This window comes from Pristiophorus japonicus, chromosome 7, assembly GCF_044704955.1.
Source record: "Pristiophorus japonicus isolate sPriJap1 chromosome 7, sPriJap1.hap1, whole genome shotgun sequence".
NCBI lineage: Eukaryota > Metazoa > Chordata > Chondrichthyes > Pristiophoridae > Pristiophorus > Pristiophorus japonicus.
In genome coordinates, this window is record NC_091983.1 from 63,801,348 (window position 1) to 63,829,334 (window position 27,987).

Genomic DNA, 27,987 nt, shown 5'->3' on the forward strand with positions numbered 1-27,987 from the left:
ATAGACTGTTGGAAAATTATCACCAAAGCATCCACTATTTCTAGGCCACTTCCTTAAGTACTCTGGGATGTAGACCATCAGGCCCTGGGGATTTATCGGCCTTTAACCCCGTCAATTTCCTTAACACAATTTCCTGCCTAATAAGGATATCCTTCAGTTCCTCCTTCTCACTAGCCCTCGGACCCCAGTACATTATTTGTGTCTTCCTTTGTGAAGACAGAACCAAAGTACTTGTTCAATTGGTCTGCTATTTCTTTGTTCCCCATTATAAATTCACCCGAATCCGACTGCAAGGGACCACCGCTGGTCTTCACTCATCCTTTTCTCTTCACATACCAATAGAAGCTTTTGCAGTCATTTTTTATGTTTCCAGCAAGCTTCCTCTCGTACTCTATTTTCCCCCTCTTAATTAAACCCTGTTTCCTCCTCTGCTGTTTTCTAAATTTCTCCCAGTCTTCCGGTTTGCTACTTTTTCTGGCAAATTTGTATGCCTCTTCCTTGGATTTAACACTATCCTTAATTTCCCTTTTTAGCCATGGTTTAGCCACCTTCCCCATTTTATTTTTACTCCAGACAGGGATGTACAGTTGTTGAAGTTCGTCCATATGATCTTTAAAGGTCTGCCATTGCCGATCCACCGTCAACCCTTTAAGTATCATTTGCCAGTCTAATCTAGCCAATTCGCGCCTCATAACATCAAAGTTACCTTTCCTTAAGTTCAGGACCCTAGTTTCTGAATTAACTTTGTCACTCTCCATCTTAATAAAGAATATTATGGTCACTCTTCCCCAAGGGGCCTCGCACAACAAGATTGCTAATTAGTCCCTTCTCATTACACATCACCCAGTCTAGGATGGCCAGCTCTCTGGTTGGTTCCTCGACATATTGGTCCAGAAATCCATCCCTAATACACTCCAGGAAATCCTCCTCCACCGCGTTGCTACCAGTTCGGTTAGCCCAATCAATATGTAGATTAAAGTCACCCATGATTACTGCTGTACCTTTATTGCACACATCCCTTATTTGTTGTTTGATGCTGTCCCCAGCCTCACTACTACTATGTGGTGGCCTGTACACAACTCCCACTAGTGTCTTCTGCCCTTTGGTATTCCGTAGCTCCACCCATACCGATTCCACATCATCCAAGCTAATGTTCTTCCTTACAATTGCATTAATTTCTTCTTTAACCAGCAATGCCACCCTGCCTCCTTTTCCTTTCTGTCTATCCTTCCTAAATGCTGAATACCCCTGGATGTTAAGTTCCCAGCCTTGGTCACCCTGGAGCCATGTCTCCGTGATGCCAATCACATCATACCCGTTAACTGCTATCTGCGCAGTTAATTTGTCCACCTTATTCCGAATGATCCTAGCATTGAGGGACAGAGCCTTCAGGCTTGTCTTTTTAACACATTTTGATCCTTTAGAATTCTGCTGTAATGTGGCTCTTTTTGTTTTTTGCCTTGGGTTTCTCTGCCCTCCATTTTTACTGTTCTCCTTTCTATCTTTTGCTTCTGTCTCCATTTTATTCCCCTCTGTCTCCCTGCATTGGTTCCCATCACCCTGCCATATTAGTTTAACTCCTCCCAAACAGCACTAGCAAACACCCCCCCGAGGACATTAGTTCCGGTCCTGCCCAGGTGCAGACCGTCCGGTTTGTACTGATCCCACCTCCCCCAGAACCGGTTCCAATGCCCCAGGAATTTGAATCCCTCCCCTCTGCACCACTGCTCAAGCCACGTATTCATCTGAGCTATCCTGCGATTCCTACCCTGACTAGCACATGGCACTGGTAGCAATCCAGAGATTACTACTTTTGAGGTCCTATTTTTAAATTTAACTCCTTGCTCCCTAAATTCGTCTTGCAGGACCTCATCCCGTTTTTTACCTATATCGTTGGTACCTATATGCACCTCGACAACTGGCTGTTTACCCTCCCTTTTCAGAATGTCCTGCACCCACTCTGAGACATCCTTGACCCTTGCACCAGGGAGGCAACATACCATCCTGGAGTCTCGGTTGCGGCCGCAGAAACGCCTATCTATTCCCCTTACAATTGAATCCCCTATCACTATCGCTCTCCCACTCTTTTTCCTGCACTCCTGTGCAGCAGAGCCCATCATGGTGCCATGAACTTGCTGCTGCTGCTCTCCCCTGATGAGTCATCCCCCTCAACAGTACCCAAAGCGGTGTATCTGTTTTGCAGGGGGATGACCACAGGGGACCTTCCTTGCACTGCTCTTCCTGTTGGTCTTCCATTCCCTATCTGGTTGTGTACCTTTTACCTGCAGTAAGACCAACTCACTAAATGTGCTATTCACATCATTCTCAGCATTGTGCATGCTCCAGAGTGAATCCACCCACAGCTCCAGTTCCGCAACGCGGTTGGTCAGGAGCTGGACGCGGATACACTTCCCGCACACGTCATCATCAGGGACACCGAAGGCGTGCCTGATTTCCCACATAGTACAGGAGGAGCATAACACGTGTCCGAGCTCTCCTGCCATGACTTAACCCCTAGATTGACTTAATTTGGCAACAACAACGCTAAAGGTTACTTACTGAAATAGAAAAGAAAAAGAAAACTACTTACCAATCACCAGCCAATCACTTACCCCCTTGGCTGTGACGTCACCTTTCGATTTCTTTCTACTTCTTTTTTGTCTCCCCGCTGCAGCTGCACAAGCTGGGCCTTTTGTAGGCCTCCCGACGCTCCGACCCCGGAATTCCCGCCTCTCATCGACTCTCTGACTCTGCTCGCACTCTGGGCCTTTTGCAGGCCTCCCGACGCTCCGACCCCGGAATTCCCGCCTCTCATCGACTCTCTGACTCTGCTCGCACTCTGGGCCTTTTGCAGGCCTCCCGACGCTCCGACCCCGACACTGATACTGATACAGCACATAACCGATAGATGTAATCATGATTATTATGATTATTATCATTCTTTACCTAAAGATGTACACCGTGACTGCAGGCTTTGAGTGAAACATTCCCGGTAAAAGTGAAAGACCTCACATCTGCTGATAGTCACTCATGACTGTTACAAATCAAATTATATAAATACATAAATACATGTAAATCAATGTAATACTTACTCTTGTGGATCCCACAAGGTGTTCCATCGTTTGCGGCATTGGTTGTCCTCATGCACCTCGTTGGTCACCGATGAGACCACCTCTGCTATCTCGGTCCATATCCTCTGGTAGGCCCTTGGGGTGGGGTTCCATGAGCTCCCTGTGTCAAATCACCCCAGTGTGACTCGACCTCCTGCAGGAGGGAGGCATTTGCCTCGTCTGAGAACCTCCTGGCTCTTTTGCAGCCTCCAATGTGCTCCTTTCCACCTCACTGCTCTCTCCAGCGTCAGTCTCCACAGCGTGCTGTGATGCCTCCTCCTCTCCCTCCATTATAGGACAAATTTGGTCAAATATGTGACTGTTCACAGCTACTTTTTGTTTGCCTACTTGCTGTGAAGCTCTAAAGTCTTCCTCCTTCCTCCCAAAGCAGCCACACCACATCCAGCCACGCCTTCAGTCCCTCTGAGCTCCCTCTCTGTCTCTTCTTCTGCGCATGTCATGATGACCCTTGACCTCCTGAATCATGGGAATCGAGTGTTGCCATGCCGTTGCTAAGGACGGCCACACTTTACAGCAGAAGGTCAAAAAAATGTAACGCTACCGCCTGTTTGATATCACTCACGGCAAAGGCCATTTTCAAAAATGTAAACTAGGTGTTATGAGAATGGGCATGAAGCCGGCAACCTGAAAACCCTTTTTTATCACCCACGCCGGAAATAATGTCCATTTTTGGGCGATAAGCACAAAAGTGGAGGTTCTAGCCCCTGGTGCCCGAAATTGCCCTCCACCTGAAACGGGGCGCACCGCTCTCATTTTACTGTTCATTACTGCTGCAACGGATGTGGCAGTGATTAGAGCGAAATTCAGCGGTTTTGGTGGTAAAACGGAGTGGAGTGGTATTGCTGCCGCAAATGGGCTGTTTGCCGCAGTGTGGGTGCAGAATGGCCTTAGGACCGCATAATTCAGCTGCCGACCAATTGCTCACAATGAGGCAGCTGCTCCCTGGCCTTCTTAAAGATCAGGATTTGCAGCGAGGCCCTGAGCACTGAGTTTGGTCTCTGTTGCTTGAGAGGAGATGGCTGATGCCAGACCTTTGAGGAGGGCCAGCCGCTTTAGTGATGTGGAGCTCGAAACCCTGCTGGAAGCTGTGGAGGGAAAGAGGCCCATTCTCTACCCTGATACAGCCGACCCACTTGGAGTGTATTAACCAATGCTGGGAGAAAACTTGCTGAGGAGGTATCGGGGCCCCCAGTCATCAGCGCATCGCCACTCAATGCTGGGAAAGGCTCAATGATCCAATTCGAATGATGAAAGTGAGTACATGTTCCCCCAGCTCCTCACCTTCCATCTGCGAGACTCTCCTTCACCTTCTCTTCTTTCTCACCAACACTATATAGTCACTGAAGCACCATTTGATTGCTGAGGCCTGTATATGTATGTCTGCATACTCACAGTGGAGGCTCCCCTTTCATGTGAGATTGATAGCTGCATGTAATGGGCCCACACTTGCACAAATTACCGAGTCCTCATAACACAGCTGCTCAGAAAGCTGCCTTTGCTTTGCAGGCTAAGGTCGCACACAACCGTTCCCAGCAAGCGATGACTGGTGGGGGCGAGTTCGAAACATAGAAACATAGAAAATAGGTGCAGGAGTAGGCCATTTGGCCCTTCGACCCTGCACCAGCATTCAATAAGAACATGGCTGATCATTCACCTCAATACCTCTTTCCTGCTTTCTCTCCATACCCCTTGATCCCTTTAGCAGTCAGGGCCACATCTAACTCCTCTTGAATATATCTAACAAACTGGCATCAACAACTTTCTGCGGTAGGGAATTCCACAGGTTAACAACTCTCTGAGTGAAGATGTTTCTCCTCATCTCAGTCCTAAATGGCCTACCCCATATCCTTAGACTGTGACCCCTGGTTCTGGACTTCCCCAACATCTGGAACATTCTTCCTGCATCTAACCTGTCCAGTCCTGTCAGCATTTTATATGTTTCGATGAGATCCCCTCTCATCCTTCTAAACTCCAGTGAATAAAGGCCCAGTTGATCCAGTCTCTCCTCATACGTCAGTCCTGCCATCCCGGGAATCAGTCTGGTGAACCTTCGCTGCACTCCCTCAATAGCAAGAACATCCTTCCTCAGATTAGGAGACCAAAACTGAACACAATATTCCAGGTGAATGCATTAAGACCTCCCTGCTCCTATAGTCAAATCCCCTTGCTATGAAGGCCAACATACCATTTGCTTTCTTCACCACCTGCTGTACCTGCATGCCAACTTTCAATGACTGATATACCATGACACCCAGGTCTTGTTGCACCTCCCCTTTTCCTAACCTGCCACCATTCAGATAATATTCTGCCTTCATGTTTTTGCCCCCAAAGTGGATAACCTCACATTTATCCACATTAAACTGAATCAGCCATGCATTTGCCCACTCACCTAACCAATCACCCTGCAGCCTCTTAGCATCCTCCTCACAGCTCACACCGCCACCCAGCTTAATGTCATCTGTAAACTTGGAGATATTACACTCAATTCCTTCATCTAAATCATTGATGTATATTGTAAATAGCTGGGGTCTCAGGACTGAGCCCTGCGGCACCCCACTAGTCACTGCCTGCCATTCTGAAAAGGATCCGTTTATCCCGACTCTCTGCTTCCTGTCTGCCAACCAGTTCTCTATCCATGTCAATATATTACCCCCAATATCATGTGCTTTAATTTTGCACACCGATCTCTTGTGTGGGACCTTGTCAAAAGCCTTTTGAAAGTCCAAATACACCACATCCACTGGCTCTCCCTTGTCCACTCCACTAGTTACATCCTCAAAAAATTCCAGAAGATTTATCAAGCATAATTTCCCTTTCATAAATCCATGCTGACTTGGACTGATCCTGTCACTGCTTTCCAAATGAGCTGTTATTTCATCTTTAACAATTGATTCCAACATTTTCCCCACTACTGGTGTCAGGCTAACCGTTTTCTCTCCCTCCTTTTTAAAAAAGTGGTGTTACATTAGCTACCCTCCAGTCCATAGGAACTGATCCAGAGTCGATAGACTGTTGGAAACTGATCACCAATGCATCCACTATTTCTAGGGCCACTTCCTTAACTATTCTGGGGTGCAGACTATCAGGCCCTGGGGATATATCGGCCTTCAATCCCATCAATTTCCCGAACACAATTTCCTGATTAAGAAGGTTTTCCTTCAGTTCCTCCTTCTTGCTAGACCCTCGGTCCCCCAGTATTTCCGGAAGGTTATATGTGTCTTCCTTCGTGAAGACAGAACCAAAGTATTTGTTCAATTGGTCTGCCATTTCTTTGTTCCCCATTATAATTTCACCTGATTCTGACTGCAAGGGACCTACATTTGTCTTCACTAATCTTTTTCTCTTCACATATCTATAGAAGCTTTTGCAGTCAGTTTTTATGTTCCCAGCAAGCTCTATTTTCCCCCTTCTAATTAAACCTTTTGTCCTTCTCTGTTGAAATTTAAATTTCTCCCAGTCTCAGGTTTGCGGCTTTTTTGGGTCAATTAAGTGCCTCTTCCTTGGTTTTAACATTATCCCTAATTTCCCTTGTTAGCCACGGTTGAGCCACCTTCCCTGTTTTCTTTTTACTCCAGACAGGGATATACAATTGTTGAAGTTCATCCATGTGATCTTTAAATGTTTGCCATTGCCTATCCACCATCAAACCTTTAAGTAATTTGCCAGTCTATTTTAGCCAATTCACGTCTCATACCATCGAAGTTACCTTTTCTTAAGTTCAGGACCCTAGTTTCTGAATTAACTGTGTCACTCTACATCTTAATAAAGAATTCTACCATATTATGGTCACTCTTCCCCAAGGGGCCTCGCACAACAAGATTGCTAATTAGTGCTTTCTCATTACACATCACCCAGTCTAGGATGGCCAGCCTTCTAGTTGGTTCCTCAACATATTGGTCTAGAAAACCATCCCTAATACACTCCAGGAAATCCTCCTCCACCATATTGCTACCAGTTTGGTTAGCCCAATCTATATGTAGATTAATGTTGCCCATGATAACCTTTATTGCACGCATCTCTAATTTCTTGCTTGATGCTGTCCCCAACCTTACTACTACTGTTTGGTGGTCTGTACACAACTCCCACTAGCGTTTTCTGCCCTTTGGTAATCCGCAGCTCTACCCATACAGATTCCACATCATCCAAGCTAATGTCCTTCCTTACTATTGCGTTAATTTCCCCTTTAACCAGCAACGCTACCCCACCTCCTTTTCCTTTCTGTCTATCCTTCCTGAATGTTGATTACCCCTGGATGTTGAGTTCCCAGCCTTGGTCACCCTGGAGCCATGTCTCCGTAATCCCAATTATATCACATTCGTTAATAGCTGCCTGCGCAGTTAATTCGTCCACCTTATTCCGAATACTCCTCGCATTGAGGCACAGAGCCTTCAGGCTTGTCTTTTTAACACACTTTGTCCCTTTAGAATTTTGCTGTAATGTGGCCCTTATCTAGAGGAGAGGGTGCAGCAGCTAGTGGGCCCGCATGTTGGCTTCCCTGTGGCCGCCGATCGCGCCGATCCTGCTGGGAGCAGCATGGGTAAGTGAAGGCCTTCGTCCAATGCTATCTCTCACTGAAAGTGCAATCGCCTACCTGAAAATTGCTTATGCTTGTGTGCAATTTGCTTGCTGCATGGTGCAATGCACCACCTTACCCTGACGCCGCCCCTTGGCCCATTTATTATTGCAGATGAGACCCCGCGTGTGAGCCGCAGCGAAACGGACACCCTTGAGGCGACTGGCAGCCAGGGTCAAGAGGACATCCTTGAGACCATGTCAGATCTTGCCGGCATATCCGATGAGGCAGAGGAAGAGGTGGACACTGATGGCAGCACCGCGTCACTGCTTCCTACACTTGCACGTGCCAGCTCAGATATTGGGAGTATGCAGTCGGGTCAGTTAGATTTAGGAGAGGTGTCTGCACTGGGTGATGCACCGGGGCCTAGCGGGCTGAAGCATAGTCAAGGGCCAAGGTAACCTTGGGTGCCATCTTTCCGGGGGGCGAGTTCGCACGCAAGTTCTACTGCAGAGGACTCAGACGAGCCCATTGATGTTGGGGCTTATGAAAAATGGGTGGGACATGGGTGCAGTCAATGATCCCCTGAACCCTGGGGAATCCAGTCTGCTGCTCCAATTGCTTTCCCCTGCTCATCGGGAAGGAGATGTAGTCGCTACTCCTCTTATAGAGAGCATCTGTGACCTCACAGATGGATGTGTGCGTGGCAACCTGCGAGATGTTGGCGATGTCGGCTGTTGCAGCTTGGAAGGATCCAGTGGCATAAAAGTTGAGGGCGATGGTCACCTTGGCTGCGATGGTCAGTGCTGTCCTTACCCGTGTTTGTGGCTGTAAGTCTGGCTGCAGGCGATTGCAGAGCTCCGTGATGATGACCTTGCGGAGTTGCAGTCTATGGAGACACTGGTCATCAGTTAGTCCCTGTATGAGAACTGCTGCCGGTAGACCCTTTGCCGATAGTGCCTTCTGGCACCATGTCTGTGCAGGCGTCTTCCTCTCTCAGCTGCATCATTGCCGTCTCCCTCCTGGTCTGGTTGGTCCTCAACCTCTGCAGGCTGCTGCTGGCCAGCATCTGCCTCGTCTGCAGGCCGCCTCCTGGCCTGCTGGCCCAGTATCTGGTGCGGGGAGTCCGCGTATCTCACCAACAAACTGACGGCAGCCCTTGCTGAGGCCCTTCCTGTTGTAGCTCTCTGGGCTGACCTCTCTCACCATCTCCCTGGCCTTCTGCATGCTGGTCAGCCATGATTGCTGCGGCCATTGCCCGCTGTCACTCCAGCCGTTGGACCCGGTCCCGCCTTCTCCTGTGTACCTCCCTGGCACGCACAATGTGCAGGAGGTGCTGGCCTGCCAGTACTGCCCCCATTTCGATCTCCTCCCCAAACCCAGCCTCCTCAATCACGGCTCCATGTTGTGGAGTTTGACGAGCCTGGAGCACTGTCAATCCAGCGCGCTGTCAGCAAGGCTACTCACAATGCTTTAAAAAGTCCGAGAAAAAGTCACCAACAAAATGCTGCTAAACCCACACACCTTTGAACACCGCTGGCGGTCTTCACCGAGCACTGTGTAGTGACACAAAAACCTAACGTAGGCACCGTCAAGCAGTCACAAGACTTTTTCAGGTGAAATTTGCTTCTAGGACGTATCCTCAGCAGTGCGCGCTCTGATGACACACTTAAGGAGCTTCGGCAGCAGTGGGGCGGATGTGCGGGGGAGAGCGGGAAGGATATTTTCACCACCGGACAAATGCTTGAGGTCAATTGCGCGAATGACGGCCATTCCGCAGAAACTCGGCGGCCATTTCCCGCCGCTCCGTGGCCGCCACTTTCCGGTGGCCAAAGGCCTGAACAAAAGAAGAAATTTGGGCCCCTCTGCTCTATCGAAATGAGGCCAAGACCCAATAGTGAAGGTGCCTTGGGTCTCACCATTTAGGCACAGGGAATTTACCCTGCACACCCTCCCCCCCCCGCCCCACCCCTTCCTTGTGCCCAAAAATGGACTCACCCAAATTTCTACCCCAATAACATAAAATAGCAGCTTTCCGTGAAATATATTCTGGAGGAAGACGAGAGAGAAAGAGGGGGGGAAAAGACATTTGCAAGACAGAAATATGGGACTATGAACAATTACAAAATATATAATTAGAACTCAGCTGCAAGTTCCATTCTGTTGGCAAGAAAATCTGAAAATAGGATTTGACTGGAGACTAACTCAAGCAGTGACACTACATCATAAGCTTTGTGGTTATTGTGTCAGAATGCAGGCCACAGGCTGTGCACACGTGTGTGCTGTTGTTGCCGTAGCAGCTGTAACTAAGATATATAGCAGCAGTCCAGTGCTCACAGATAAATAAATGGGTGAATAACTAAATCACTACCTCATATGTAATTTCCGGCACTGATGTACATTCTTTTCCTTTCAAAAATAAAATGCAGTGATAAGCATTGTTCGGGAATGCAGAATGTTCCACTACTTGAACAAGCTACACGAACATGTGCCGCTCTTGAAAAATGTTCTTAGAGTCAGGTTCCTTTAAAGTGAACATCTTACTATTAAAAAGCTAATCAAAAGATCTTACTAAATTCCCTTCACTAGTTTGAACTCTAATAGCTAAGAATATTTGATGCAAGGCAGCAGTAATAAACTCTATCACAACACCAAGGTTCCAGGGAGTATCAGCTCAGGACTTCCTTTGTGAAAGAGTTATCATTTTATAATGAAACTCGGAAGCACTTGCCTCCAAGCTGAGAGTATTTTCACAAGACTTTTCTTGAACTACAGGTAGAAGGTTTTAACGTAAATATTCCAGTGCATCGGCTTTCAAACAGTGGTCTTCAGATTCAACCGGTTCTGGGAGTTGAGACAGGGAGGCTCCCCGGGAGTGTGTCAATATTTGCAGGGGTTCCCCACACAGAAAACCATTGTTTTAGAAGATAGGTAGAAGTTGAGCAAAGACATTTTCAATGTAAAGTTATGTGACTCTGAGCACCAATATAAATGTTTTGATTTATGGTTAATTTGTTGTTTTGACACAGTGTTGATTTTCCTCCCTCTCCTGTGCCTGAGCAGGCCAAATGTGCCTGAGTCTAATTGACCTGAACCATCCAGATTTCCAGGTTCACATCATTTTCCCCTTCTGGGTGGGTGCCAGTCAAATGCAGCACCTGGAATTGGATGCATGCCCAACAGGAAGGAGGAGGTTAGTACCTGTCATTCATTCATGCCAATCTATAAAACTCAGAAAAGCTGATGAACACCTTCAACAAAGCTGACACAACCCCCAAAAAGCTGACAACTCAATAAACAATTAACAACTGAAAAGCACTTTTGAATAAAGGCCTATGACCGAGGTCACCCCCTCAAGGTGACTGATTAAGTTAATTTCCTCTTTATTACATTGGATTTTATTTCTTTCAGGATTTCTATTAGTATTTTGGGATTACAATCTGCACCCCAGTTGGTTTTGTGTGAAAACTGAAACCCCACAATCTCACAAATGTATGTGAAAATAGTCACAGTGGAAACACAGTGGAACATGAGCTTGTCATAACTTAAGCTGCCACTATACTCAAAATTCCATCAGTTATATATAGGATGGGAAAGAAATTTAAAATGCAGCATTTGCTGTGGCAATTTTTGAAGGGGCAAATGAATTACAATGATGCAAAATGTGTTTCCCAGAAAGACTGGAGAACACAGCAACACCTCCTTCTGCCACCCACCCAGAAAATGTTGATTTTTTTTTACATTTATCTGGTGCATTTTCCAGCATTTGGAAGCCTAGTGTGATTCAGTGTTTGAAGCCAGTGTATTTACTGAGGCAGGATCACAGGATTCCAGGCTGATTGAGAAACAGTTCACAATCTTGTGTAAACTCCTTATGATATTTGAAAATGATTGCAGAGTATGAACCAACCACTGTGCTTACTGATCGTTGGTAGTGGATCTTTCTGAGAGAATGCTCTTGGTGATTTAGAAAATTTTATATTTCCTGGGGAAAGTGAAAAACTCCCAAAACAAATTATTAACTTTAAACTTTTTTGTTTCTCCTCAGCTTGAGAGGAGGGTTCCAGATATAAAACATTAAGGGGGTTAAATTGGATAACCCCTGAAAACGTTACATAAGAAATAGGAGCAAGAGTAGGCCATTCGGCCCCTTGAGTCTGCTCCGCCATTCAATAAGATCATGGCTGATCTTCGACCTCAACTCCACTTTCCTGCACTATCTCCATATCCCTTAATTCCCTTAATATCCAAAAATCTATTGAACTCTGTCTTGAATATATTCAACGACTGAACCTCCACAGTCTGCAGCTGGGCCTTCTAGGCCCAGAGGTGCTCGTGGTCACCCTCAAAGGCCATCTACAGTCTCTTCAACTGAAAGCTGGCAGGCTTCCACCAGCCATGCAGCAACCACTGGGGAAGCACATCGTAGGAGCACTAGGACAGGAAAAGGCACATGGAAGAGGCACAAAGGCAATGCACAAAGGTTTATTTTTGTATACACTATTGCATGATTTAATTTATAAAATTGGATTGGAATCTGTATTTTGAGTTGGATTTTACTTCTGCATTGTGGGAAAGAAGCTGATGTGACGGTCAGTGACAAAGGAAAGGTAACGACAGTGGGACTGTTGGTGAATAGGGAATTGGGGTTGAGGTTATTGGTATCGCTCATTAATTATTTGTTCACATACAGCCGGGGCCGCGAGGGGTGTCTAGTTTGCAGCCTCTCTTCCTCTTTCACCTCCTTCTCCTCGTGCGCCTGCTCGTGCTCATGCTCCTCAGTTTCGTGCCTGATAGGTGTTGGCAAGGGCTGTTCTCTCATGATGTCCAGGTTGTGCAGCATTCAGCATACCATCACAAATCTTGAGATCTACTCAACCAAGTATAGCGGGGTCCCTCCAGAGAGCTCCAGGCAGCCGAATCGTTGCTTCAGCAGGCCAATGGTCTGCTCTATAAGATTTCTTGGTGCAGCATGGCTCTCATTGTATGCCTGCTGCGCACATATGCGTGGGATTTTGACCAGTCATGAGCCGGGTGGTCAGCAGATAATCTTGTTACCCAGTTGCCAGCCTTTGGTTTCCTGGTGGTTGAAATACAGCTGGCACAGAGAACTGCTGCTGAATGAACAAATCATAATTGCTGCCAGGATACTGGGCTGCCTGTGGTCACACACCAGTTGCACATTGAGGAAGTGGAATCCCTTTCTGTTCGGGTACATGGCAGAATTGACATGAGGCACATGCAAAGCAACATGCATGCAATCCACGACACCCTGCACCATGGGGAAGCCTGCAATCCGTGCAAACCCTTGTGCTCGCTCCACCTGCTTGTCTCTGGCAAGAGGGAATGAGATAAGAACATAACATAAGAATTAGGAGCAGGAGTAGGTCTTTCGGCCCCTCGAGCCTGCTCCGCCATTCAATGAGATCATGGCTGATCTTCTACCTCAACTCTGCTTTCCTGCACTATCCCCATATCTCTTGATTCCCTTAATATCCAAAAATCTATTGATCTCTGTTTTGAATATACTCAAAGACTATGTCTCCATAGCCCTCTGGGGTATAGAATTCCAAAGATTCATCACCCAGAAGAAGTTTCTCCTCATCTCAGTCCTAAATGGCCGACCCCTTATTCTGAGAGTGTGACCCCTGGTTTTAGACTCCACAGCCAGAGGAAACATTCTCCCTGCATCTACCCTGTCAAGCCCTGCAAGAATTTTGCATGTCTCAATAAGATCATTCTTCTAAACTCTAGAGAATATAGGCCTAGTCTACTCTATCCCTCCTCATAGGACCATTCCCCCATCCCAGGAATCAGTCTGGTGATCCTTCATTGCACTCCCTCTATGGCAAGTATATCCTACCTTAGGTAAGGAGACCACAACTGTACACAATACTCTAGGTGCAGTCACCAGGGCCCTAGATAATTGCAATAAGATGTCTTTTATACTCAAATCCTCTTGTTATAAAGGCCAACATACCATTTATTTCTTAATCGCTTGCTATACCGCATGCTAACTTTCAGTGATTCGTGTATAAGGACACCCAGGTCCCTCTGAACACCAACATTTCCCAATCTCTCACCATTTAAAAAATACTCTGTTTTCTATTTTTTCTACCAAAGTGGATAGCGTCACATTTCTCCATATTATATTTCTTTTGCCATGTTCTTGTCCTCTCACTTAGCCTGTCTATATCCCCTTGAAGTCTCTTTGCATCCTCCTCACAACTTGCATTCCCACCTAGCTTTGTATCATCAGCAAACTTGGATATAATACATTTGGTCCCCCCATCCAAATCATTGATATAGATTGTGAATAGCTGAGGCCCAAGCACTGATCCTTGTAGCATCCCACTAGGTACAGCCTGCCAAGCCAAAAATGACCTACTCTCGGTTTTCTGTCCGTTAACCAATCCTCAATCCATGCTAGTATATTATCCCCAATCCCATGGGCCCTCATTTTGATCAATAACCTCTTGTGTGGCACCTTATTGAATGCCTTCTGAAAATCCAAATGCACCACATCCACTGGTTCCCCCTTATCTATTCTGTTAGTTACAACCTCAAAAAAACCTAACAGATTTGTCAAAAATGATTTCCCTTTCATAAATCCATGTTGACTCTGCCCAATAATTATTATTTTCTAAGTGCCTTGTTACTAAATCCTTAATAATCGATTTGAGAATTTTCCTTTGTATAACTGTTTTCCTCAGGCTAACTGATCTGTATTTCCCCATTTTCTCTCTCCCTCCTTTATTAAATAGCGATGTTATATTAGCTACCTTCCAATCTGCGGGAACCGTTCTAGAATCTATGGAATTTTGGAAGCTGACAACCAATACATCCGCTATCTCTATAGCCACCTCTTTCAAAACCCTAGGATGTAGGCTATCAGGTCCAAGGGATTTATCGGCTTTCAGTCCTATTAATTTCTCCAGTACTATTTTTTTACTGTTACTAATTTCTTTCAGTTCCTCATTCTCAGATTTCTCAATTTTCAGATAAAGCTGTCTCTCTGTATATAGAGAGCCTCTGTGATCTCCTCTTGTGCAGCAGTGCACTGCAAACTGTGAGATGCTGCTTACATTTCTAGCAGCAGCTTGAAAGGAGCCAGAGGCATAAAAGTTCAGATCCTCCATCACTTTGACAGCCACAGGCAGTTCTGTTCTTGCCCTGCTCTGAGGTTGGTATTGTGGCTGCAACAGGTGGTAGATTTCAGTGATGACCTGTTTTGTGAAGCACAGATGTCTCAAGCATTGGTCGTCACTGAAGTTCAGATAAAATACATTTTTCCTATACACCCTCTGCGGATATGGCCTTCTGCTGAAAGCCCTTCTTCCCTGGCTCCTCCTTCCACTTAGAGCAGCTTGTCCTGCTCTGCGTAACCTCTGTTCATTCTCCCAATCATGCTGAATTCCGAGAGGAAGGCCTACTAGCCACTCATGTCTGTAAGCATCTGATCTGTGCAGAACACTTAAGTCAGCAAAAACGTACTTAGCACCGACCATACTACTCTCTGTACACTAATAAAACTTTAACCAATTATAAAAAGCACCCAAAATGTGTAGAATTTCAGCAACTGCCAGAAGAAATAAACCAGCAACTAACCTGTAAGTAGTTGATAATCCCTTTAAATAGCGCCGACGAGGGGTCCTTCACACTGTTTAAGGTTGTGTTCAGTTGTGCGAGGTTAAGAGAGGACATAGGCTGCAAAGTGGAGCTCCAAAATGGTGGTGTTGGCATCAAATCAACATTGCACACTGATTGATGTCAGGATCTGCCTGCTATGCATGCTGCCAGTGGAAGTTGGGTTCATGTGCGCAAACACCTTTGCCAAGATAGCATCTGGCATACTTCCTGGTGGAAGTGTGCATGCGTGCTGCGGATGCCATTTTCAACATTTAAGGGGCTTCACAGCACCCAAAAAAGGGTACCTCAGAACCCAATTTCACCCCTAAAATTTTTAACTCACTATATTCCTCTCTCCCAATTTTCTATCATAATTAGCACCAATTCTCTTTTTTGTGAATAGGTGTAATGTCGAGCCTTTTCTCTCCCTCCCTCAGGTCATTAAAAAATTCCCTGAACTCCCCCCCAAAAAAACTATTTCAAACCAGCAGGCTATCGAAGGCACAGCTCCCGAAATGCAAGGAATAGCACAGTGACCTAATTCGCACTATTGAATGGTGCATATGGTTCAGTTTATTTCACAATAACTGATTGTCAGATTTTTGTCCCTTTGGATAGTGTGCTTTGACATGAAACATCAGTCTGGTGCGTACTGTGTTACCTCTGATCCATGCAGTGCTGTGCCTTCGAATCTAGCCCAGAGTAATTAACCGAACCACTTAGTTATAGTCAACGTCCCAGTCCCTCCTTACTCAACTGTGGTACAGAGACATGAAAATTCATGCAGACCCAGGGCACAGCAGGAGATGGAGAAGCAGTGAGGGATAGTCAGGTTGCACATACCATGGTGAATTATAGGGTGACTTCAGTCCCCTGGATATCAGCTGCCTTTCAGGCCCACGTGTATATGAGGACTAGAAAAGCTGGGGCAGGAATTTCTCCTTGATTGCGCTGGTTTTTTCAGTGCAGTTCCCTCGATATCATAAGAAAATGAAATAGGAGCAGGAGTAGGCCATACGGCCCCTCGAGCCTGCTCTGCCATTCAATAAGATCACGGCTGATCATCGACCTCAGCTCCACTTTCCCGCCCAATCTCCATATCCGTTGATTCCCCATGATTCCAAAAATCTATCTATCTCAGCCTTGAATATATTCAGAGACTCAGCATCCACAATCCTCTGGGGCAGAGAATTCCAAAGATTTACAACCATCTGAGTGAAGAAATTCCTCTTTATCTCTGTCTTAAATGGCCTACTCTTATCCTGAGACTATCCCCCCAGTTCTAGACATTTCAGCCAGGAGAAACAACCTTTCAGTATCTACCCTGTCAATCCCCTTCAGAATCTGATATGTTTCAATGAGATCACCTCTCACTCTTCTAAACTCCAGAGAGTATAGGCTCATTCTACACAATCTCTCATCATAAGACAGCCTTCCCATCCCAGGAATCAATTTAATGAACCTCTGTTGCACCGCCTCTAAAGAAAGTATATCCTTCCTTAGATAAGGAGACCAAAACTGTACACAGTACTTTAGGTGTGGTCTCAGCAAGGCCCTATACAATTGTAGCAAGACTTCCTTACTCTTATACTCCAACCCCCTTGCAATAAAGGACAACATGCCATTTGCCTTCCTTATTGCTTGCTGTACTTGCATGCTAGCTTTCTGTGTTTCTTGCACAAGGACACCCAAATCTCTCTGTACACCAACATTTTTAAGTTTCTCATAATTTAAAAAATATTCTGTTTGTCTATTCTTCTTATCAAAATGAATAACCTCACATTTCCCCACATTATACTCCATCCATCACCTTATGTCCACTCACTTAGTCTATATCCCTTTGCAGACACGTTGTGTTCTCCTCACAGTTTATTGTCCCACCTAGCTTTTTATCATCAGCAAATTTGGATGCATTGCACTCGGTCCCGTCATCTAGGTCATTAATACAGATTGTGAACAGCTGAGGCCCCAGCACTGATCCTTGCGGCACCCGTCTGTCAATGTGAAAAAGACCCATTTATCCCTACTCTCTGTTTTCTGTCCGTTTACCAATTCTCTGTCCATGCTATTATATTACCTCCAATCCCATGATCCCTTATCTTGTGTAATAATCTTTTATATGGCCCCAACTAGCAAATGGTTTTGTAAAGTTTTTAAAAGTCATTTTCAGTCATTTAAAATTGGATTACTCACAGGTAATGGATTGACACGCTGATTAAAAGATTTATTTTTTGTGATTAACCCATTTTCAGCTGTAAGCAGCAAGTTATTACTCTTAAATACATAAAGGAATATTTTTAAATGCAAATTTTTCTTTTAAAATAATTATTTTTAAAAATGCTGCCAATTTCACTGGTTCATGGCAGATTTTGCATTCGGCGATATGCAAATGAGTTTGAGCAGAAAATCAAAAATAAACACTTCTCAAAACGGGTGCAATTTGCACCCGGATCACCGTCTGCACCCAAAGTGGAAATTCTACCCCCTGATGTCTGCGCAAAAAGCTGAAGGGTAGCCATTACTCTACTTATGGATCCCCAGGCCTGATAAATTAAAGCTAAACATGCTGGAACCCTGACACTGGAAGAACACAACAACATAAGAAATAGGATCAGGAGTCGGCCATATGGCCCCTCGAGCCTGCTCCGCCATTCAATAAGATCATGGCTGATCCGATCATAGACTCAGCTCCACTTCCCCGCCTGCTCCCCATAACCCCTTATCCCCTTATCATTTAAGAAACTGACTATTTCTGTCTTAAATTTATTCCACAGCTCTCTGAAGCAGCAAATTCCACAGATTTACAACCCTCTGCGAGAAGAAATTTCTCCTCATCTCTGTTTTCAATGGACGGCCCCTTATTCTAAGATCATGCCCTCTAGTTCTAGTCTCCCCCATCAGTGGAAACATCCTCTCTGCATCCATCTTGTCAAGCCCCCTCATAATCTTATACATTTCGATAAGATCACCTCTCATTCTTCTGAATTCCAATGAGTAGAGGGCCAACCTACTCAACCTTTCCTCAAAAGTCAATCCCCTCATCCCCGGAATCAACCGAGTGAACCTTCTCTGAACTGTCCCCAAAACAAGTATATCCTTTCGTAAATATGGAAATGAAAACTGAACGCAGTATTCCAGGTGTGGTCTCATCAATACCTTATATAGCTGCAGCAAGACTTCCTTGCTTTTATACTCCATGCCCTTTGCAATAAAGGTCAAGATACCATTGGCCTTCCTGATCACTTGCTGTACCTGCATACTATCCTTTTGTGTTTCATGCACAAGTACCCCCAGGTCCCGCTGTACTGCAGCAATTTGCAATCTTTCTTCATTTAAATAATAACTTGCTCTTTGATTTTTTCTGCTGAAGTGCATGACCTCACACTTCCTAACATTATACTCCATCTACCAAATTTTTGCCCACTCACTTAGCCTGTCTATGTCCTTTTGCAGAGTTTTTGTATCCTCCTCACACATTGCTTTTCCTCCCATCTTTGTATCACCAGCAAACTTGGCTACGTTACACTCAGTTCCTTCTTCCAAGTCATTAATATAGATTGTAAATAGTTGGGGTCCCAGCACTGATTCCTGCGGCACCCCACTAGTTACTGGTTGCGAACCAGAGAATGAACCATTTATCCCGACACTCTGTTCTCTGTTAGTTAGCCAATTCTCTATCCATGCTAATATATTACCCCCAACCCCATGAACGTTTATCTTGTGCAGTAACCTTTTATGTAGCACCTTATCAAATACCTTCTGGAAGTCCAAATACACCACATCCACTGGTACCCCTTTATTCACCCTTCTCAGCTTATTTGATATTCCCCATCTTTTATACACAGCTATCTGCAGAAAGAAACCTGAAGTTTATACAATATAGCTAAATGCTCATGGTAATTAAGTGCTTGCTGTTGTGTTTGGAGATCCTTTGACCATTTTTCACAGAAAAGATTTGGAAAGAGAGTTGTTTAAATATTGTGTTTTAAACCATAGGGGGCGAAATTGCCCTGTGCCCCGGTGGGGGAGGGAGATAACCTTTTGGGACCTAAACTTTTAGCGCCCAGCGCAGAAGTCCCACCCCGCCGCGGAATTGCCCTTATCGTCCCTGAAAGAAAGCGGACCCAATCTTCCGCGCTCCACTTCCTTAGGGGACGGTAATCGTGGCGCAACTGTTGCACTGAAGGAAGCGCTACACGGATGCTGGCGTGCTTCAAGGCCCCTCCCCTTCGATTAAAAGGGAGGGCCACTGCGCACTCTGCAAGGCCTCTGATGACCTCCACTGGGCCACCAGGGCAGCATGCAATCGGGCCAACAGCTAGGCACCTAAGACTGAATGCCGGTCTGCATGATGGCGGCATGGATCATGCTAGGGCCGCCATCATTGAGCCAACGCAAGAGTCGGATGACAAAAAAAGAGTACGGCCCGGGGCGCTGGCGCCTTCCCCTTTAAGCACCGTCCTAAGAGTGGATGTCTGCTCGTGCCAGCCTCACAGCCCACAGGGCAATTTCCCCCACGAGGCGTTAAGGAGTCGCCACGCACAGCAATGAGGTAATCATCAGCTGCACGGTGCCCTGGATGTTAACCAAGGGGTGCGGTGCTGCCGTGGCAACGCCTTGGCAAACTTCCGGGCAATATCCTGGGAGGAGGTAGCGCCCCCCTCTCCGGGACGTAAAGTGTCTTGAAGTGCTAACAGGGCTATAAATAGATGTAATTTTGCCCCCATTGTGTATTCATGCAAGTTAAAAAAATGGGTGTCTGAAATAATAATTAAAATGCTAATGAGCTAGCTTTAAAGATATTTCCTCATAGCAATTCATAGCCTGCCTCAGCAATCAAAAAAATCTCAGGTTTTGATCCCTTTTTGTGGCATTGAAGAGAAAAAGAGATAAGTCAGAGATAGGTTTTAGAAAAGGATGCTGGGTAGGCAGATGGTTATTAAACTTAAACTGTGAATTAGTAAGGCCCACCAAATGGCTGTGAGAAGGGACAATTTTGGAAGTTGTTAGAAATTAGTTTAAGTAAAGCAAGAGGATCCATTGATGTGGGAGAGCATTGAAAAATCAATATTTTTGTATTGGGACATGAAGACAAGTTGTACTAATTGAAATAAGTGAATCTGATCATAATGTTTACTCTGTTTCTGTGTTCACTCATTATGAAATAAAGATTCGTGTCTGAATTCAAGATGGCACCCACAAGGGCCTCAAGAACACAGACTAAGCTGCAGTGTTCATAGCAAATACCTATTCATTCATGGGATGTGGGTGTCGCTGGCAAGGCTAGCATTTATTGCCCATCCCTAATTGCCCTAGAGAAGCTGATGGTGAGCCACCTTCTTGAACTGCTGCAGTCTGTGTAGTGAAGGTACTCCCACAGTGCTGTTAGGGAGGGAATTCCAGGATTTTGATCTAGTGACGATGAAGGAACGACAATATACTTTCAAGTCAGGGTGGTGTATTACTTGGAGGGGAACGTGGAGGTGGTGGTGTTCCCATGCACCTGCTGCCCTTGTCCTACTAGGTGGTAGAGTTCGTGGGTTTGAGAAATGCTGACGAAGGAGCCTTGGTGAGCATCTTGTAGATGGTACACACTGCAGCCACGGTGCACCGGTGGTGCAGGAAGTGAATGTTTAAGGTGATGTTTAAGGACCTGTTATCTTCAGCATTATAAAGATGCAGAAAGCAGTCAAATGAGATTGAAATCTGGCTTATCTTTGCTGATCAAAAATGTCACTCCGAGCTCCCTGTAAATTTTATCTCAGAAACTTTTTCTGCTGGAACTAGTTGCCCAGGGAGATGGAGTAAGGGGTGGCAACACTGGAGAAGAGCAGGTCCCAGAGAGGAAAAGGAAAATTACATTTGTGGTGGATCAAATTTAGAAGGGAAACAAAATATTGTTTGAAATAGCAAAAAAGAAAAGAATTCTAAGCAATGAAAAAATGTAAACATGTGACAAAAAAAAGAAAAGACACGGGGGTATATCTTGACAATTGTGTAACACAGATGATAGCGAATCGGCAGCCCATATTACATCTCTCCCAATCTTTAATTCCATTGAAGTCAATTGAAATGACACCTGGGAAGATGTAAAATGGTTTACACTATCGCACAAAGTCAAAATTTATCTCAAAGAAAACTGAATAGTAAGAACTAAGGTTAGGTACTCGCTGCACTTTGCTCTGTTCATTTTCTTGGGCCTAGCTCACTTACTGCACCCTTCAGGTGATAGCAAACCAGCTCACCTGCTCCTCACTCTTCTGGGAGCACAGACCATCAGCCTTGTCAAACCAGGCTAGAAGAAGCCAAAATAAGAAGCAAAGCTGATTTTGCATGAAAAACAGACAATTGGGTACTAAGTATTCAGACCATTTAGCTTGCCACCTCACAGTCAAAACTACCAGGTCAATCATTACCTTATCTTCATACTATTGTAATCTCTACTTATGTAAATGTAATGTTTTTTTATTGTATTAGATATCTCTTGTGCGGCACATACATGTCCAGCTCTTCTTCATCAGCCAATGGCCATTTTCCTAGTTGCATCTTTCTCTCCAGTTGATGCCCATATGCTCTTGTTACAAAATCATCCATTTTCTCCTCTCCTGGACCGTGGACAGTGAACCACAGACCTTGTCCAACCCTCTCCTCCACGTCCTCCACTTACAACAATAAAAGAGCCGAAATAACAGCTGTTCACTGAAACCGTCAAAAAGAAGCACTGACGCCTAGGGGGAGTTTTAACCCCCAAAAATGGGAGGTTGGGGTCGGGTGGGAGGTTGAAATGTTAAAAAAAACATAATCCCAACTCCAATTCGCGTCCAACCCACCCTCTTCTGGTTTTAACAGCGGTGGGGTGGTGTAACGAGCAGCCAACCATCTCCCAGGAGGTGGGTCACCCATTTAAATATTATAATGAAGCTGATGTGCCTCATGGTGATCCACTATTACAAATTTAACTCTGGCTGGTGATTTTCCCGGCCCTCAGAGAACCCACCAGCTAACGGAAGGTGAGGACTTCTAAACCCAGCAAGTAAGTGCCTTTCCACTTACCTGCTGGATCCAGCATCCCTGCCCCTGATCTCTTGGGGTTGGGGGTAAAATATTCACATGGATAGAGGATTGATTAACGGACAGAAAACAGAGAGTAGGGATAAACGGGTCATTTTCCGGTTGGTAGGCTATAACTAATGGGGTGCCGCAAGGATCGGTGGTTGGACCTCAGCTATTTACAATCTGTATTAATGATTTTGGATGAAGGGAATGAGTGTAATGTATACAAGTTTGCTGACGATACAAATCTAGGTGGGAAATTAAGCTGTGAGGAGGACACAAAGAGCCTATAAAGGGATATAGACAGGTGAAGGCAATAAGGTGGGGAAATGTGAGGTTATTTGGTAGGAAGAACAGAAAAGCAGAATAATTTTTAAATGGCGAGAAACTATGAAATGTTGGTGTTCAGAGAACTGTAAGTATGCTCATACAGGAAACACAGAGAGAGTTAGCATGCAGGTGCAGCAAGCAATTAAGAAGGCAAATGGCACGTTGGCCTTTATTGCAAGGGGGTTGGAGTATAAGAGTAAGGAAGTCTTGCTACAATTGTACAGGGCCTTGGTAAGACCACACCTGGAGTACTGTGCACAGTTATGGTCTCCTTATCTGAGGAAGGATATACTTGCCTTAGAGACGGTGCAACAAAGGTTCACTAGATTGATTCCTGGGATGGGAGGGTTGTCCTATGGGGAGAAATTGAGTAGATTGGGCCCAAACTCTCTGGGGTTTACAAGAGTGAGAGGTGATCTCATTGTAACATATAAGATTCTGAAGGGGATTGACAGAGTAGATGCTGAGAGGTTGTTTTTCCCTGGCTGGAGAGTCTAGAACTAGGGGGTATAGTCTCGGGATAATGGGTTGGCCTTTTAAGACTGAGATGAGAAGGATTTTCTTCACTCAGAGGGTTGTGAATCTTTGGAATTCTCTGCCCCAGATTGCTGTGGATGTGGAATTGTTGAGTATATTCAAGGCTGCGATAGTTAGATGTTTGGAATCTAGGGTAATCAAGGGATATAAAGATCGGGTGGGAAAGTGGAGTTCAGATCGAAGATCAGCCATTCTCTTATTGAATGACGGAGCAGGCTCAAGGGGCTGTATTGCCTACTTCTGCTCCTAATTCTTATGTTTCTGTGATCTCCCCCCTGAGACTACCGATCTTACCCCGACATCCCACTCACCGAGGCATCCAAGCACCCCCACGAGATGTCCGAACACCTCCTGACCTCTACTCCCCTTCCCCCCGAGGCCTCCCATCAACTTCCCGGCCTCCGACTGCCCCACTATTGCCCCAATGCTCCTCTGGCTTCCCCCCTCCAGTCCCGATCGTCCTCCGGCCCCAACCTCTGCCCCCCACTCCCCCGATGCTCTTCTGGCCCCTCTTCACCACCCCCCCTCCAATCCTCCTCTGGCTCGTTTCACCACACCCCACCCTCCACACGCTCTGCATCCCTCCCTTCCTCCTCTCTGCGGCCTAGTGCTGCAGGCCTACCCACCCGCAGCCAGTCAGCCTCTCCATCTAGCTGGCTGTGGGCAGTAAACAGAGCTTTGAAATGTTAATCAGGTCCTGCCGTTAAAGTCAAGAAACCCGTTCTCCTGTATTTCCCAATCGCATTCCCCCCCACCCCCGGTCCCAGTTTCCGACCTGCCTCTGGATTAAAATTTCAGCCCTGCTCCCAAAACTGCTCATTGTTACAGCTCCTGAGTGAACAGAGGTTGGAAAATGGCAAAAAAAATTACATTTGCCAACCATTGATAACATTTGTACAATCTTTACATCTCTCCTGAATATTCAGAATGCAGCCATACAGGCCTTGGGCTGCAACCTCCAGAAGTGTACATGAAGCTTAAATGAGGAAGAGTCCAGTCACAATGGGGTACTGCCCCTTTATCCTCAGTACTATGTTCTAGAAATACGTGCACAAGGGCATGACCATTATTGTGCCAGTTCATAAAAAAATAAGTTTATGTATATGTACTTTGATTTACATTTGTTCAAATGTTGAAATAAAGAGGAGCTAAACTGTTTTGAATTTGAAGGCTCAACTAGTCAATAAACATAGAAAAATCAGAAACCAAACGTTTTAGGCAATGCACATTACACAGTTATTGACTTTATGTGTGTCTGACTGAGCCCAGTCAGTTTTCTGCAGTAACATCTGGACAGACAGTCTTAACAGTACTTCTGAGTTTATTTTTATCCAATCTAAATGCAATACCAATCTACAGTGCAACTTACACTTAAAAAATGAAAGCCAAACTGCTACTGGAACAAAAAACACGGTTAAATCCAATGTGCTTAAAATACAATGCATGACAGTTGCCATGGCAACACCCTCTGCTTAGTAGTGCAGGTTCTAGACATACTTCAGTTGTTTACAGTATGTCATTTGAGATTGGCAACCGGACATCTTGATTGACTATGAGCGCCACGGCAATTTAGAATACAATAAAAAGGTGACAACACGGAATTTCTATTGCTGATGACGATAATTATCTTCTCCATTCCTTCTCCCTGAATCTGTGGCCCCAAGTTTCCACATGATTTGCTCCTGATTTTTAGCAGCAACTGGTGTTGAATGGAGTATCTTAGAAATCGGAATTCTCGACATTTAGTTTGCTCCAGTTCAGTCAGTTAGAACAGTTTCACTTTGGAACAGAATTTTTTTTTCAAAAGGGGGCGTGTCCGGCCACTGACGCCTGATTTCAAAGTTTCGTGAGTGAAAACTTACTCCAAACTAACTTAGAATGGAGTAAGTGAAGATTTTTGTACGCTCGAAAAAACCTTGTCTACACTTTAGAAAATCAGTCGTAGGTTACAAATTAGGCATAGGCAACGAGGTGGGGGGGGGGGGAGGGGGGGGAAGGGAAGTCATTAAATTCTACAATCAATCCTTAGTTGAACTTATACAAATATTATACAAATAAATCCAACCTGAATAAAAATTTATAAGCAAAGAAAAGATTAAATAAACCATGTTCCTACCTGTGTGAAAGTGCTTCAGGCAGGCCTTTCATGTTGGAGACAGGCAGCGGTGTGGCGTCAGTGTCTCGACGGCAGCGGCAGCAAGCTTCGAGCTGAGCTGCAGTGCTTGAGGCAGGCCTTCATTCTCTTCGTGGCTGGCCGCGAAGAAGCAGCACCGGACGGACCCGAGGCCATTCGGCCATGAGATATCAGCGGCGTCAGTGGTTGGCCGGCAGCCGAAGAATCAACGCAGGACACACGCAGCTCATTAAGGTTCTTGAGGCCATTCGGCCACGCTTTAGGGGCGGCGTCAGTGGCTCAACGGCAGCCAAAGAATCAGCAGCGGATGGACGTGAGGCCATTCGGCCATAGGATATCAGCGGCGTCAGTGGCTGGCCGGCAGCCGAAGATACAGCAGCAGCCTTCGAGCTGTGAGGGGGACTGAGGCCATTTGGACAGGGAGAGGCAGCCACATCGACAGTTTTATATTTAAATTTGCAGAATGGGTGCTGCATTGTCAACACCACGTATTATTGCAAAGTTGAATTGGCACTCTTATTTCTCCAAACACACAGTCCTTAATTTGCATGCACCAATGTAGCACCGGTTCTGCAAGTTTAGCAGTGAAAAGCTGAACTCACTGATTTCAGCAGGTGATTTATTCAGCAGTGCTGCTAAAAGCACTCCCTTACACAGAGAAATATAAAAAAAAATTAAATTACAAGCCTTTGCAGGGGTCCAAGAAACAAATCTTCACTTTTTCTGCAGTATTTTTTAAAATGGCTGAGTGCCAATGTTTGTGTGAGACTGCGCGTGCGCACATGCTCCAACGCGCACATGCAGGGTTGCCGGCACCACGAAGGCTAATTTAAATTGTACCCTCCCCCTGCTACTTAGAAAATCGGCGCGAGTGTTAGGCTCCGCCCCCTGCTGCGAAGAGTGCGCCGCGCCAAGCAGACATCGAGAATATCGGACTTTTTTTTAGGCGCAGTTTTCGGTGCGAAAAACAGGCGCCCAGCTCGGAGGTGCGCCGCTTTCGCCACGGGACGAAACTTGGGGCCACTAGCTATGGCTAAACTGCCTGTCCTTCCCTTTGCTCCTAACATATTTAATTGATGTGAATTAAAAGCATGGAAATGGGATTAACAATATTAAGAGGAAATCCTCTGGCATATAATGACTTTTTGTCATTCATTTTGTTCTGTCTGTTTGTCTATTTATCATCGGATGTTTGGTTGCAACCTTTTTTGGGTGTCTGCCAAACAGGATGATCTTTCGCTGCAGGTTTCAGGCTGTGAAGCAACAGGATTCATTATTAAAAAAATACCTGCCCACACTAGGAGACACTGGGATTGATTTTTGGGTTTGCTACACATTAAGTGGGCAATCGTGCCGCCAGTCCAACGGTGCCAGCATGAGGCCTGAACCATTTTCACGGTCGAACCTTATTTGCCTAATGCCAGCGAGCTGCGAGCACTGAACAAGTAGCAAACAGACAGCTCACTGAATTGGTGTGGAGGGGGGGGAGGATGGGAGAAATCCAGGAGCTCCTCAATTAGGCCGAGTCAGCAGTTGGACGTTAAAAGGAGAGGAGGCAATGATGGGGTGGGGGTTAGGCAATGATAGGGGTGTGTGGATGGTATGGCAGCAGGTGGAAAGATTAATTCATCCTCTTCCTGCCCCATCGAATCTCTTTAAAAAAGTTGTTGATTGACCTGGTTTGGGAGCAGTCTGTAGTCGTCCCTTTAAGCACTGCTGGTTAGACCGCTCTCTGCCTAATACCAATGGATGAAGCCTACTTGGTGCACGATCTGCCGATTGGCACCTGATAATTGCCTTGGGGCCGAACAATCAGTGTAGGACCCATATTTGCATAATTAAGCTGGGTCCTGCCAGTTTCGCGTGGGAGTGATATTCACCTGTTTTTCAGCCCACTCCAGAGTTGCTGTGAGCCAGTCATCATTGGGAACAGAGTGGTCACTACTGTTATTTTTGCCGAGCGATTGCCCTGTTTCCATCCAAAAATGGGGACAAAAATCACACCCAATGAATATTTTACAATTTATTTTCTCACTTCAAATCTGAAGAAGTATAATCGCAATCTATGTTTAATTACACCACATAAATAATTCTACGTGCTAACCCTTCGGTGAATTGTACATAATGTAATCCACTCACTAGTTACAGATCTGGTAAGATGTAAATGGCCATGTTCTTATCTCCTGATTATCTGTTGAGTTAGGACCTTGAGTATATCTGGCAGCAATGTCACTGGCTGCCATTGTTAGGCCGACTTCAGGGCAATTTCCCTCGCTGGGTGGAAAGGGGTCACTGCTGGGCGGTAAGGGGTCAACGCGTGCCCGACAGGGCGGGCACACTGGGTGGGACAGAAACCCGTTTCTGCTGCTCTCAGCCCGGGGGCAATTTCTGATGGGTCAACCATCCACCTGCCCCTGGTCAGAAAGACCTTAGAGATGGTAATGGACCTTACGGAGGGGGGCAATTTGGGCCCCTTGAACCTGAATCTACCTCATAAAACTCAATTACACTCCTTAGTGTCTGTTGGCTCAATAGTTTGGCTCGAGACATATTATAATTTTCCCTACTATCATACATCAGTACATGTTGTTCTTTACTGAGGGAGATCTGAACTGTCGGTGGTGCCATCTTTCAGATGAGGCGTTAAATCAGTGCCCTGT